The following is a 13335-nucleotide window of genomic DNA, read 5'->3' on the forward strand; positions in this document are numbered from 1 at the left end:
TTAAGAAAGCTTTGATTTCTGCACCTATCGTTCAGCCACCTGATTGGAATTTACCCTTCAAAATTATATGTGATGCTAGTGATTATGTTGTAGGTGCTGTTTTAGGACAAAGAGTCGATAAGAAATTAAATGTTATCCAATATGCTAGTAAAACTCTAGACAGTGCCCAGAGAAATTATGCTACTACTGAAAAGGAATTTTTAGCAGTTGTATTTGCTTGTGATAAGTTCAGAACTTATATTGTTGATTCAAAAGTAACTGTTCACACTGATCATGCTGCTAATAAATATCTTATGGAAAAGAAAGATGCTAAACCTAGACTTATTAGATGGGTTCTCTTACTACAAGAATTTGATTTGCATATTATTGATAGAAAGGGAGCTGAGAACCCCGTTGCACACAACTTGTTTAGGTTAGAAAATGTTCTTGATGACCCACTACCTATTGATGATAGCTTTCCTGATGAACAATTAGCTGTCATAAATGCTTCTTGTACTGCTCCATGGTATGCTGATTATGTTAATTACATTGTTGCTAAATTTATACCACCTAGTTTCACATACCAGCAAAAGAAAAAGTTTTTCTATGATTTAAGGCATTACTTCTGGGATGACCCACACCTTTATAAAGAAGGAGTAGATGGTGTTATTAGACGTTGTATACCTGAGCATGAACAGGAATAGATCCTACGCAACTGTCACTCCGAGGCTTATGGAGGACACCACGCTGGAGATAGAACTGCACATAAGGTATTGCAATCCGGTTTTTATTGGCCTACTCTCTTCAAGGATGCCCGTAAGTTTGTCTTGTCTTGCGATGAATGCCAAAGAATTGGTAATATTAGTAGACGTCGAGAAATGCCTATGAATTATTCACTTGTTATTGAACCATTTGATGTCTGGGGCTTTGATTATATGGGACTGTTTCCTTCCTCTAATGGGTATACACATATTTTAGTTGTTGTTGATTACATTACTAAGTGGGTAGAAGCTATTCCAACTAGTAGTGTTGATCATAACACCTCTATTAAGATGCTTAAAGAAGTTATTTTTCCAAGGTTTGGAGTCCCTAGATATTTAATGACTGATGGTGGTTCACATTTTATTCATGGTGCTTTTCGTAAAATACTTGCTAAGTATGACGTTAATCATAGAATTGCATCTCCATATCACCCACAGTCTAGTGGTCAAGTAGAACTGAGCAATAGAGAGCTTAAATTAATTTTGCGAAAGACTGTTAATAGATCTAGAAAGAATTGGTCCAAGAAACTTGATGATTCATTGTGGGCCTATAGAACTACATATAAAAATCCTATGAGTATGTCTCTGTATAAGATGGTTTATGGAAAAACATGTCACTTACCTCTTGAACTAGAACACAAGGCATATTGGGCTATTAAAGAGCTCAACTATGATTTCAAACTTGCCGGTGAGAAGAGGCTATTTGACATTAGCTCACTTGATGAATGGAGAACCCAAGCCTATGAGAACGCCAAACTGTTTAAAGAAAAAGTTAAAAGATGGCATGACAAAAGGATACAAAAGCGTGAGTTTAATGTAGGTGATTATGTGTTGCTATTCAACTCTCATTTAAGATTTTTTGCAGGAAAGCTTCTCTCTAAATGGGAAGGTCCTTACGTTATCGAGGAGGTCTATCGTTCCGGTGCCATAAAAATCAACAACTTCGAAGGAACAAATCCGAAGGTGGTAAACGATCAAAGAATCAAACATTATATCTCAGGTAATCCCATAAATGTTGAAACCAATGTTATTGAAACCGTAACCCCGAAGGAATACATAAGGGACACTTTCCAGAACGTTTCAGACTCCGAAAAGGAATAGGTACGTGCTACGGTAAGTAAACCGACTCCAAAACAGTTCTAATGGCAATTTTTCTCCGTTTTGGAATATTTAAGAAAATAGGAAAATAAGTAGTCCGGGAAGGACACGAGGCTTCCACGAGGGTGGAGGGCGCGCCCTACCCCCCTGGGCGCGCCCCCTGCCTCGTGGGCACCTCGTGTGCTCTCCGGACTCCGTTTTCTTTCACGATACTTCTTTTGGTCGGTATAAATTCATTATATAATCTCCCGGAGGTTTTGACCCTCGTATCACGCAAACATCCTATGTTTTCGTTTCGAGCTGTTTTTCTGACAGATCTAGATCACCATGACGTCTCCAAGCGCCCCCAAGGACAAGTTCTTCGAGAAGGTCATCAACCCCTACCTCGCGGAGGTGTTGCAACACCCTCAAACCATTGAGATGCGTGATGGGTTGCTGCACATCCGCGATGTCGAGGGACCGAGAAGGACCGGAAGCGTGGAGACGAGGCTCGAAGCAATGGAACAACAAGTTTTCAAGTGCCAGGGGATGGTGGAACGCGGACTCAACGCCAACCACATGATGATCGCGGAGTTCACCAGCAACCACAGGCTAGATGCCAAGAACATTGGGGAGACCATCTTCAAGCTTCACGAGAAGATCGAGCACCTCCAAGCCCAAATCTATGACCTGCAAAACCAAAACTGTGAGTATGAATATAGATTCAAGAGGATGAGTTTGGCTGCAGATTTGAGGATCCCGGAGACTCGATCATCCTTCTATGATGGTGAGCCTATGCCTTGGAAGATGGACGACAAGCCTACGTCATCAACAACTCCATCGTCACCACCTCCGCGGAAAGAGATATAATCACATGGGTATGGGCACTCCCCTTGGCAACTGCCAAGCTTGGGGGAGGTGCCCCGGTATCGTATCACCATCACACTCCTATCTTTACCGTTTTTCTTAGTTCGATCCTTTTGGTAATATCTTGATCTAGTAGAATAAAGTTTTAGTATGATCTAGTTGTGAGTTTTGCTTTATGATCCCTCTATGTAATCGAGCCCGTGAGCTATATATAATAAAGATTAGTGTTGAGCCAAGGGCTTGATTATCTTCCTATGATCTTGAGTGAATAAAAGAAAAAGAAAGAATAAAAAGAAATAAAGAGATCATATTGATCTCATGGAGAGTAATGACTTCACATATAGAGAGTATGATGAATAAAAGTTGTTGAGAGTTGACAAACTTAGTTTTGGTCATCGTTGCAATTAATAGGAAGTAATAAAGGAAGAGAGGTTTCACATATAAATACACTATCTTGGACATCTTTTATGATTGTGAGCACTCATTAAAATATGACATGCTAAAGAGTTGATGTTGGACAAGGAAGACAACGTAATGGGTTATGTTTTCTTATATCCGAAATAAAGTATATTGTCATGGATCATCCAACATGTTGAGCTTGCCTTTCTCCCTCATGCTAGCCAATTCTTTGCACCAAGTAGAGATACTACTTGTGCTTCCAAATACCATTAAACCCAGTTTTGCCATGAGAGTCCACCATATCTACCTATGGATTGAGTAAGATCCTTCAAGTAAGTTGTCATCGTTGCATGCAATAAAAATTGCTCTCTAAATATGTATGATTTATTAGTGTGGAGAAAATAAGCTTTATACGATCTTGTGATGTGGAAGAAATAAAAGTGACGGACTGCATAATAAAGGTCCATATCACAAGTGGCAATATAAAGTGATGTTCTTTCGCATTAAGATTTTGTGCATCCAACCATAAAAGCACATGACAACCTTTGCTTCCCTGCGAAGGGCCTATCTTTTACTTTTACCTTCTACCCTTATGCAAGAGTCATGGTGATCTTCACATTTCCTCTTTTACATTTTATCCTTTGGCAAGCACATTGTGTTGGAAAGATCCTGATATATATATATATATATATATATATATATATATATATATATATATATATATATATATATCCAATTGGATGTAAGTTAGCATGAGCTATTATTGTTGACATTACCCTTGAGGTAAAAGGTTGGGAGGCGAAACTATAAGCCCCTATCTTTCTCTGTGTCCGAATAAAACTCCATATCCATAAGTATTGCGTGAGTGTCAGCAATTGTGAAAGACTAAATGATAGTTGAGTATGTGGACTTGCTGAAAAGCTCTTATATTAACTCTTTCTGATGTTCTGATAAATTGCAATTGCTTCAATGACTGAGATTATAGTTTGTTAGTTTTCAATGAAGTTTCTGATTCATACTTGACGTTGTGAATGGATTGTTACTTTATCATAAGAAATCATATGACAATATTTATATATGTTACTGTTATAAGAATGATCATGATGCCTTCATGTCCATATTTTATTTTATCGACACCTCTATCTCTAAACATGTGGACATATTTATCGTTATCGGCTTCCGCTTGAGGACAAGAGAGGTCTAAGCTTGGGGGAGTTGATACGTCCATTTTGCATCATGCTTTTATATCAATATTTATGGCATTATGGGCTGTTATTACACATTATGTCACAATACTTATGCCTATTCTCTCTTATTTTACAAGGTTTACATGAAGAGGAAGAATGCCGCCAGCTGGAATTCTGGGCTGGAAAAGGAGCAAATATTAGAGACCTATTCTGCACAACTCCAAAAGTCCTGAAACTCCACGGAAGTTATTTTTGGAATATATATAAAATACTGGAGAAAGAATCAACCAGAGGGGGCCCACACCCTGGCCACGAGGGTGGGGGCGCGCCCTACCCCCTAGGCGCGCCCCCTGCCTCGTGGGCCCCTTGGCAGGCCTCCGGTGCCCATCTTTGGCTATATGGTGTCTTTCACCCTGGAACAAATCATAAGAAAGCTTTCGGGACGAAACACCGCCGCCACAAGGCGGAACCTTGGCGGAACCAATCTAGGGCTCCGGTAGAGCTGTTCTGCCGGGGAAACTTCCCTCCGGGAGGGGGAAATCATCACCATCATCATCACCAACGATCCTCTCATCGGGAGGGGGTCAATATTCATCAACATCTTCACCAGCACCATCTCCTCTCAAACCCTAGTTCATCTCTTGTATCAAATCTTTGTCTCCAAACCTCAGATTGGTACTTGTAGGTTGCTAGTAGTGTTGATTACTCCTTGTAGTTGATGCTAGTTGGTTTACTTGGTGGAAGATGATATGTTCAGATCCATTATGCATATTAATACTCCTCTGATTATGAACATGAATATGCTTTGTGAGTAGTTACGTTTGTTCCTGAGGACATGGGAGAAGTCTTGCTATAAGTAGTCATGTGAATTTGGTATTCGTTCGATACTTTGATGAGATGTATGTTGTCTCTCCTCTAGTGGTGTCATGTGAACGTCGACTACATGACACTTCACCATTGTTTGGGCCTAGAGGAAGGCATTGGGAAGTAATAAGTAGATGATGGGTTGCTAGAGTGACAGAAGCTTAAACCCTAGTTTATGCGTTGCTTCGTAAGGGGCTAATTTGGATCCATATGTTTCATGCTATGGTTAGGTTTACCTTAATACTTCTTTTGTAGTTGCGGATGCTTGCAATAGGAGTTAATCATAAGTGGGATGCTTGTCCAAGTAAGGACAGCGCCCAAGCACCGGTCCACCCACATATCAAATTATCAAAGTACCGAACGCGAATCATATGAGCGTGATGGAAATTAGCTTGACGATAATTCCCATGTGTCCTCTGGAGCGTTTTCCTTCATATAAGAGTTTGTCCAGGCTTGTCCTTTGCTACAAAAAGGATTGGTCCACCTTGCTGCACTTTATTTACACTTGTTACTTGTTATCCGTTACAAATTACCTTATCACAAAACTATCTGTTACCGATAATTTCAGTGCTTGCAGAGAATACCATACTGAAAACCGCTTGTCATTTCCTTCTGCTCCTCGTTGGGTTCGAAATTCTTACTTATCGAAAGGACTAAGATAGATCCCCTACACTTGTGGGTCATCAGACGGAAATACAGCGGAGATCATACACTAGCGGTGCCAAAGGTGCACCGTCTTCCCCATGTACCCTTCCTCTCCCTCCGCCCTCCTCTACCAGCCATCTCTTTCATGTTCCAGCCTCGACCACGTCATCCTGGCCGACGAGCTCGGCCTCTGCGGCAGCGGCCCCTGCCCCCTGTTCTTTTCCTAGAGATGAATGTTTTGAGAGTGTATGTTGGCTCAAAATAAATGCGGGCTTGTTCGACTAAGTTTCTTAAGGTTATCCGATTAATTATGTCATTAGACCTTCTAACAATTTTATGAAATTATTTTGTTTGCATCATCTCTGATTAGGTGATTAATTTAAGTATTTAACCCTATTTTGATGGGTTAATTGTTGACCGGTTGTAGCTATTCATTGTTAATGAGTATTCTTTTTTATTGCGTAAATTGTTAATGAGGATTCTTTTTTATTGCGTAAATTGTTAATGAGGATTCAATAATGCAACCTAGCTTGCTAAGAGTTTACTTTCGTTTTCTACTTTTTTTTACTTTTGCAGCAATGATTCCTATTGGACTATTATAATATGGAGCAAGTTGTGTGGAGATTTAAATTGAAGCACAAAGCACATCTTTGTTCCTTGATCAACCAATCAGTATCTTCCTTTGGAGTCTTAATTTCTTATATGAGCTGAGAAATAATTTGTAATAGCTAAAAGGATCGGTATTGTCGACTAGAGGGGTGAATAGGCGACTAACAATTTTTAACTTCTTTTAACAATTTAAGGCTTGCCAAGAAAATAGATTGTTTAGATATGCAACTAGGTGGACAAGCTATATGACAAGCACAATAACAACAACAACTAATCAATCACAGGATACAAACACAATATAAGCTTGCACAAAGTAAAAGTAAGAAGTAACCGCAAGTGGAGACGAGGATGTGTTATCGAAGTCCCCTTTTTTGGGATGGTATGTCTTCGTTGGAGCGGAGTGGAGGACAATGATCCCAAGAAGCTACTAGGACAGTTCTTGTGTGCGAGTTAGGATAGTTTGATTCGTTGAAGCCCTCGATAAGCGAGGCCACACAATTATTCGCAAAAAAGCAAGGCCACACAATAACTTGTCTCATCGGCGGCGGTTGCTCTTCTGGTGCGCTGGTCCTATGGGGCCTTAACATGATGACTTTCGGACTGTCTACTACAACAATGTTTCCCTGACTCCGACGAGGGAGGGTGATGACGGCGGTGCGTCTTCGGCTCGCTCTAGTGTTTGTAGTGTGGTCTACGGACCTGGATGTAAACTTTACTTCTAGTATTCTTTGTACTACCTTGACAATTGATGACTAGATCGGAAGTTTTCTCGAAAAAAAAACTTGTCTCGTGACGACCGCTTGATGCGGATTGCCGATGAGCACTAGCATGTCAGACCCCACAAACACGGCTCATGGGCCGGGTTCATCGCACCGCAAACTTTGCCATGGTTGGCATGATCGACATAGCTGAAGACAACATATATGGGTCCATCTTCATCTTCCCATTGCACTTCCACCATGCGCCCAACCAGGGGCGGACCCAGGAAAAAATTGAGAGGGGGAAAGAATGTATGGTCATATTCAAGAATTAACATGGCAATCGTCCATATAAATTGAAATCTAGGCACAATCACTTCATTCTCCATGAGATGACCAAATTCATGAAAGAAAAAAAACTATCAATTTGAAATAAAATGGCTTATATCAGTATGTCAATATCTTGTTCCAGAGTTGCATAAGAGAACATGGACGTATTGTGTAACAATCTAACCTACAACCTGGAAGAAGAAAAATCCTTATCAAACCAAGGGAGAATGAAAATATTGAAGGATGCCTTTATACAAGCAAAAAAGAGCTTTTAGCACATTACCTTTTGCTTTGTCCCACGGCGATTTTTCGCCTCATGAGATTATCACTTCATTAGAAAAAAAATAGCAATCCCTTTTCTACAAATCAAATATGACTATGGTTCATACCACTCGACACAAAAGGTTGATTTATCTTCACAATTGTCCTTTGCTTAAACATTTTAGGACGACGCTGATCTCCTAATGTCGATTGGGATTGTAATATGCAATCATCTTGCTGGGAATTAGTAAGAATAGATGATCCGAATGAAATTTTGAGTGTCTCAGTCTAGAGTAAAGTTTGGTACTAAAATTTAAATCTGAATAGAAAATTGTTTGAACCAATCTAGTCATCTAAATCGGTAAATTATAAACAATAAATTGATGATACTATTATGGTTTGTATACATAGGAATTACAAACGAACAAAAAAAGTTTGAAAAATAAAGAACGCTAATGATCTACTATACTCCCGCCATTCTCTTATACAAGGTCGCGTCGTTTTTCGTGTCAAAATTTGATTGATAATTTTGGTGAACAAAATATCGATTATATGTCATCAAAAATATATCATTCAAAAATTCTTTGAAATGTGCATCCGATGAAACACTTTTTGTGGCATATAACTCACTTTTTGTTGATAAATTTAATGATCAAAGTTAGAAATAAAAATATAAAGTGACCATGTATAAGGGAACGAAGGGAGTACGTCTTACTTGATGTCAATTAGAACGCTGAAATTGCAAAATCGGTGATGAGGCTGTGTCGCGGAGGAGGCGTGCAACCGCGAGAGACATGCGACGTCAAGTCGCTGATTGCCGTTGGCTAGCCGAGCCGGAGACTGCGTGATGCCGCCATCGCGTGAGCGGCAGGATTGGGCGCGGCTGCTGTATCATGCGTTCGCTACTTTTAGTGTGTACGTGGACCAGGGGTCTAGGGCGGGTGCTCCAAGTTGCGCTTCAGGCACCAGCTAAGAGAGCTGGCGCTCACAGCCGCCGAATCGTGGGCCAGCCCATGTGGCGAGCCACGCCTGGTCCCTCGCTCGATCGAAAGCCTCGAGGGCTGTCTATACGGTCGCGGTTGACCAGTTGACTAGTCAACCGTTGAATTAGAAAGAAAAAAAGATGAAAAAAATAAAATGAAAAAATCACAAAAAAAAAATCATGATTTCAAAAGAATTCATAGATTAGAAAACTTACATTCATTTTTAAAAAAAATCATCAAATTTGGAAAAAATAAGTTCACAAAAACTGAAGAAAGTTCATCAAATTGAAAAAAAGTTCATTGATTTTGAAAAAAGTTCACCGATTTTTTTTTAAAAAGTTTATCAGTTTTAAAAAAAGTTCACCGATTTGAAGAACAAAAATCATCAATTTTTAAAAAGTTCATCTAATTTGGAAAGATGTTCATCGAATTTGATAACAAGCATATTGAATTCGGAAAATTTTCATCGATTTAAAAAAAAGTCCATCAAATTAAAAAAAGTTCTTCATATAATTAAAAAATGGCATCGAGATTGGAAAAAGTTCATCAGATTGTAAAAAAAAGTTCATCAAAATTAAAAAAGTTCATGGATTTTTTTAAAAGATCATCGATTTTGAAAAAAGTTCATCAATTAGAAAAGAAGGTAAGCGAATTTCGAAAAAACTTCATCGATTTGAAGAAGAAGTCCACATTTTACAAAAGCAATTCATCGAACCAAGAAGAAGGAAAAAAATGAAAAATGAAAAATGAAAAACTATAAAAAAACGAAAAAGGAAAAAATAAGGAAAACAAACGAATAAAAGAGGAAAACAGTTGCTAGTAATCAGAAACCGCTTTGTAGCTTGGTGGTAAGACATGCCTACTTTCTGTTATAGGTTGCGGGTTCGATACATGAAACAATCGCTATTTTATGCGGATTAAAATCACGGTATATGGCCCGAGCCGAACTAACGCAGCTGCAGGCGCCAGTTTCACCGTCTAGGGTAGGGCCGCACTGGCAAATCCTTGGCGCTGCAGGCGCTCATTGTAGGCAAATTTACAAACGGGCGCCTGCAGTGCCCCGCGCTGGACCGGTCCATTACTGCGTATGTTAATTTGCAAAAAAAAGTAACGACCTCGCTATGAATCAAACCAGTGACCTCTCTCGTCACACTTCGTTCATAAAAACCACCGCGCTACAGAGGGGGATCTATTGAGCTACAACTCTTCTTTTCAAATTCGGTGATCTTGTTTGTAAATTGGTGAAGTTTTCAAATTCGGTGAACTTTTTTTAAAACCGATGAACTTTTTCAAATTCACTAAACTTTTTTCAAATCCGATGAACTTTTTTAAATTCCATGAACTGTTTTTAATTTGATGGATTTTCAAAATTCAATGAACTTTTTCTCAAATTCGATGAACTTTTTTCACATTTGTTGAACTCTTTTTCCTAAATTTTATTTTGGATCAACCTCTTTTTGGCTCGGGCCAAACACTTTTTCTCGCTGGTAGAGCTTTCTAAAAAAAAGCGATGCGAGAGCGTATTCTCTTATCTAAGCTTCCTCCAAATCGATGAACTTCTTCATATTTTGTGAACTTTTTTCAAAATCGGTGAATTTTTTCTAATAGATGAACTTTTCCAATTCCTAACTTTTTTCCAAATTTCATAAACTTTGTTTCATAAAAAATATAAAAATGTAAGTTATATTGGATAATAAATAACGCGGCCGTAGTTCTTTAAACGTTTGCGTTGCTTTTTGCCATAGTGATCTAGTGGCTATAGTGGTTGGTTGAACCATCTTACGAAGGAGCGAAGCGAGTTTGAGTCCCCGTACTTGTGTTTTTGCGGGTCTTTTTTTCGCGAAACAGTTTGTGCGCTGCTGAATTGGTGGGCCGACCCAAATAGGAAATGCCAATCGTACGCTTCGACTGATCGATCCTATCAAGCTACGTGCGCCCCCGCTTGGCCCATTGCTTTTTCCCCCACTCTCAGCCCAATTTCTTATTTATTTTCGAAAGCCCACATATTGTAAATCTCTAGAAGCCCACCACAAAGAAACAAGCTACATTATGGATCAGTGTGGCCGGGAGCCCCTATTGAGCGCTTTAAGCGCCGCTGAAGTCAGCTGGCGCCTACAGCAAACGCCAAGTGGGCCGGTCCACCAATTCACCAGCGCAGAAACTGTTTCGCTTTGCTCCTTCGTAAGATGGTTTAACTAACCACTACAGCCACTAGATCACTATGGCAAAAAGCAACGTGAACGCTTAAAGAACTACGGACGCATTATTTATTATCCAATATAACTTACATTTTTATATTTTTTATGAAACAAAGTTTATCAAATTTTGAAAAAAGTTCAGGAATTGGAAAAGTTCATATATTATAAAAAAATTCACCGATTTTGAAAAAAGTTCACAAAATGTGAAAGAAGTTCATGAATTTTGGAATAAAAAGAAAATAGAATTTAGGAAGAAAAGTTCAACAAATGTGAAAAAAGTTCATCGAATTTGAGAAAAAGTTCATTGAATTTTGAAAAAAGTTCAACAAATGAAAAACAGTTCATTGAATTTAAAAAAAGTCATCAGATTTGAAAAAAAGTTCACCTAATTTGAAAAAGTTCATCGGTTTTGAAAAAGTTTCACCGAAGCGATAAATAAGTTCACCAATTTACAAACAAGATCACCGAATTGGAAAAAAGTTCACAAATTTGAAAATAGGTTCGTCGATTTGAAAAAAAGTTCTTTGAATTCAAGGAAATGTCCATTGAAAATAAGTTCATTGAATTTGAAAAAAAAACATCAATGTTAAAATAAGTTCATCAAATTTTAAAAAGTTCATCGAATTTTGAAAAAAATCATCGAATTAGAAAAGGTTCATTGAATTTTAAAAATAAATCATCAATTGTTAAAAATAGTTCACTAAATAAAGTTCATTGATTTTGAAAACAAAATTTGATCAAACTATAAAATAAGCATCATCGATTTGGAAAAAGTTCACTCATGTAAGAAAATAAAAAACATGAAAGTCGATGAGGGAGGAAACCTGGAAGATAAACAGAAAAACAGAAAACAAAAATGGAAAAAGGAAAAAAAATCAAAACAAATAAGGAAAGAATAAAAGTAAGGAAGAGTTGTAGCTCAACAGATCCCCCTCTGTAGCGCGGTGATTGTACGAACGAAGTGTGACGAGAGAGGTCACCGGTTCGATTTCTTGCGAGGCCGTTTCTTCTTTTGCAAATTAACATACACAGTAATGGGCCAGCCCAGCGCGGGGCACCGCACGCGCCCGTTTGTAAATTTGCCTACAATGGGCGCCTGCGACGCCAAATAGGATTTGCCAGTGCGGCCCTACCCTAGACGGCGAAACTGACGCCTGCAGCTGCGTTAGTTGGGCTCGACCCATATGCCATGATTTTAATCCGCATAAAATAGCGATTGTTTCATGTATCGAACCCGCAACCTATAACAGAAAGTAGGCTCGTCTTACCACCAAGCCACAAAGCGGTTTCTGATTACTAGCAATTGTTTTCCTCTTTTATTCGTTTTTTTTCCTTTTTCCTTTTTTATATTTTTCATTTTTCCCTTTTTCCTTTTCTGTTTTTTTTTCTTCTTCTTGGTTCGATGAATTGCTTTTGTAAAAACGTGAACTTTTTCTTCAAATTGATGAACTTTTTTAGAAATTCGCTGACCTTCTTTTCTAATTGATGAACTTTTTTCAAAATCGATGATCTTTTTTAAAAAAATGAACTTTTTTTACAATCTGATGAACTTTTTCCAATCTTGATGCCATTTTATAATTATATGAAGAACTTTTTTTAAATTCGATGAACTTTTTTAAATCGATGAAAATTTTCTGAATTCAATGTGGTTGTTGTCAAATTCGATGAACTTTTCTGAAATTTGATGAACATTTTTCCAAATTAGATGAACCTTTTAAAAATTGATGATTTTTGTTCTTCAAATCGATAAACTTTTTTTAAAACTGGTGATTTTTTTTAATTTGGTAAACTTTTTTCAAAATCGATGAACTTTTTTCCAATTTGATGAACTTTCTTTAGTTTTTGGGAACTTTTTTCCAAATTCAATATTTTTTTAAAGGACTGTGCTAACGACCAGTCGACTCGTCGTTAGCAACAGATCCGCATGATCATGTCAATCTCCTTCGATTCGCTTCTCCCGCTCCCCGCTTCGTTCCCCTCCCTTCTCCCGTTTTTTCTTTTTTTTCTGGCGTGGTGAAAAAACATGTACGAAGTGGGAGTCAAACCCACTACCTATGGTTCACCATAGTTGTTCGCAACCAACTGAACTAGCTTAAATTCTGGCTATAATTAGGTTGGGTAACATTTATACCTCCACGATGACGCGACCATGAGAAAGATAAACCATTTTGTTTCTTTTCTTTTTTACCCTTTTTTATTTTCCCTTTTGTACTGTCTTTTGTTTTATTTTTCTAGATAGTCAGCTGCTTTGTTAGTATATACAACATAGTGGTAACTTTTTTCTAAAGTACATTGTGGTAACTTTAACCTAAAATTTTAAAAATATTAAAATATTTTGTAACTCAAACAGCCGCTTTGATACAAAAACCATTTTCACATAAAAAAACATTGCGACAAGGCCTTCGAAACTAGATCTCAAGTTGGTATGTTTTGACAACTTCTTTCGGTCAAAAGGTCATCAGGCCTTGACTAACTAG

This window comes from Triticum aestivum, chromosome 1D (assembly GCF_018294505.1).
Source record: "Triticum aestivum cultivar Chinese Spring chromosome 1D, IWGSC CS RefSeq v2.1, whole genome shotgun sequence".
NCBI lineage: Eukaryota > Viridiplantae > Streptophyta > Magnoliopsida > Poales > Poaceae > Triticum > Triticum aestivum.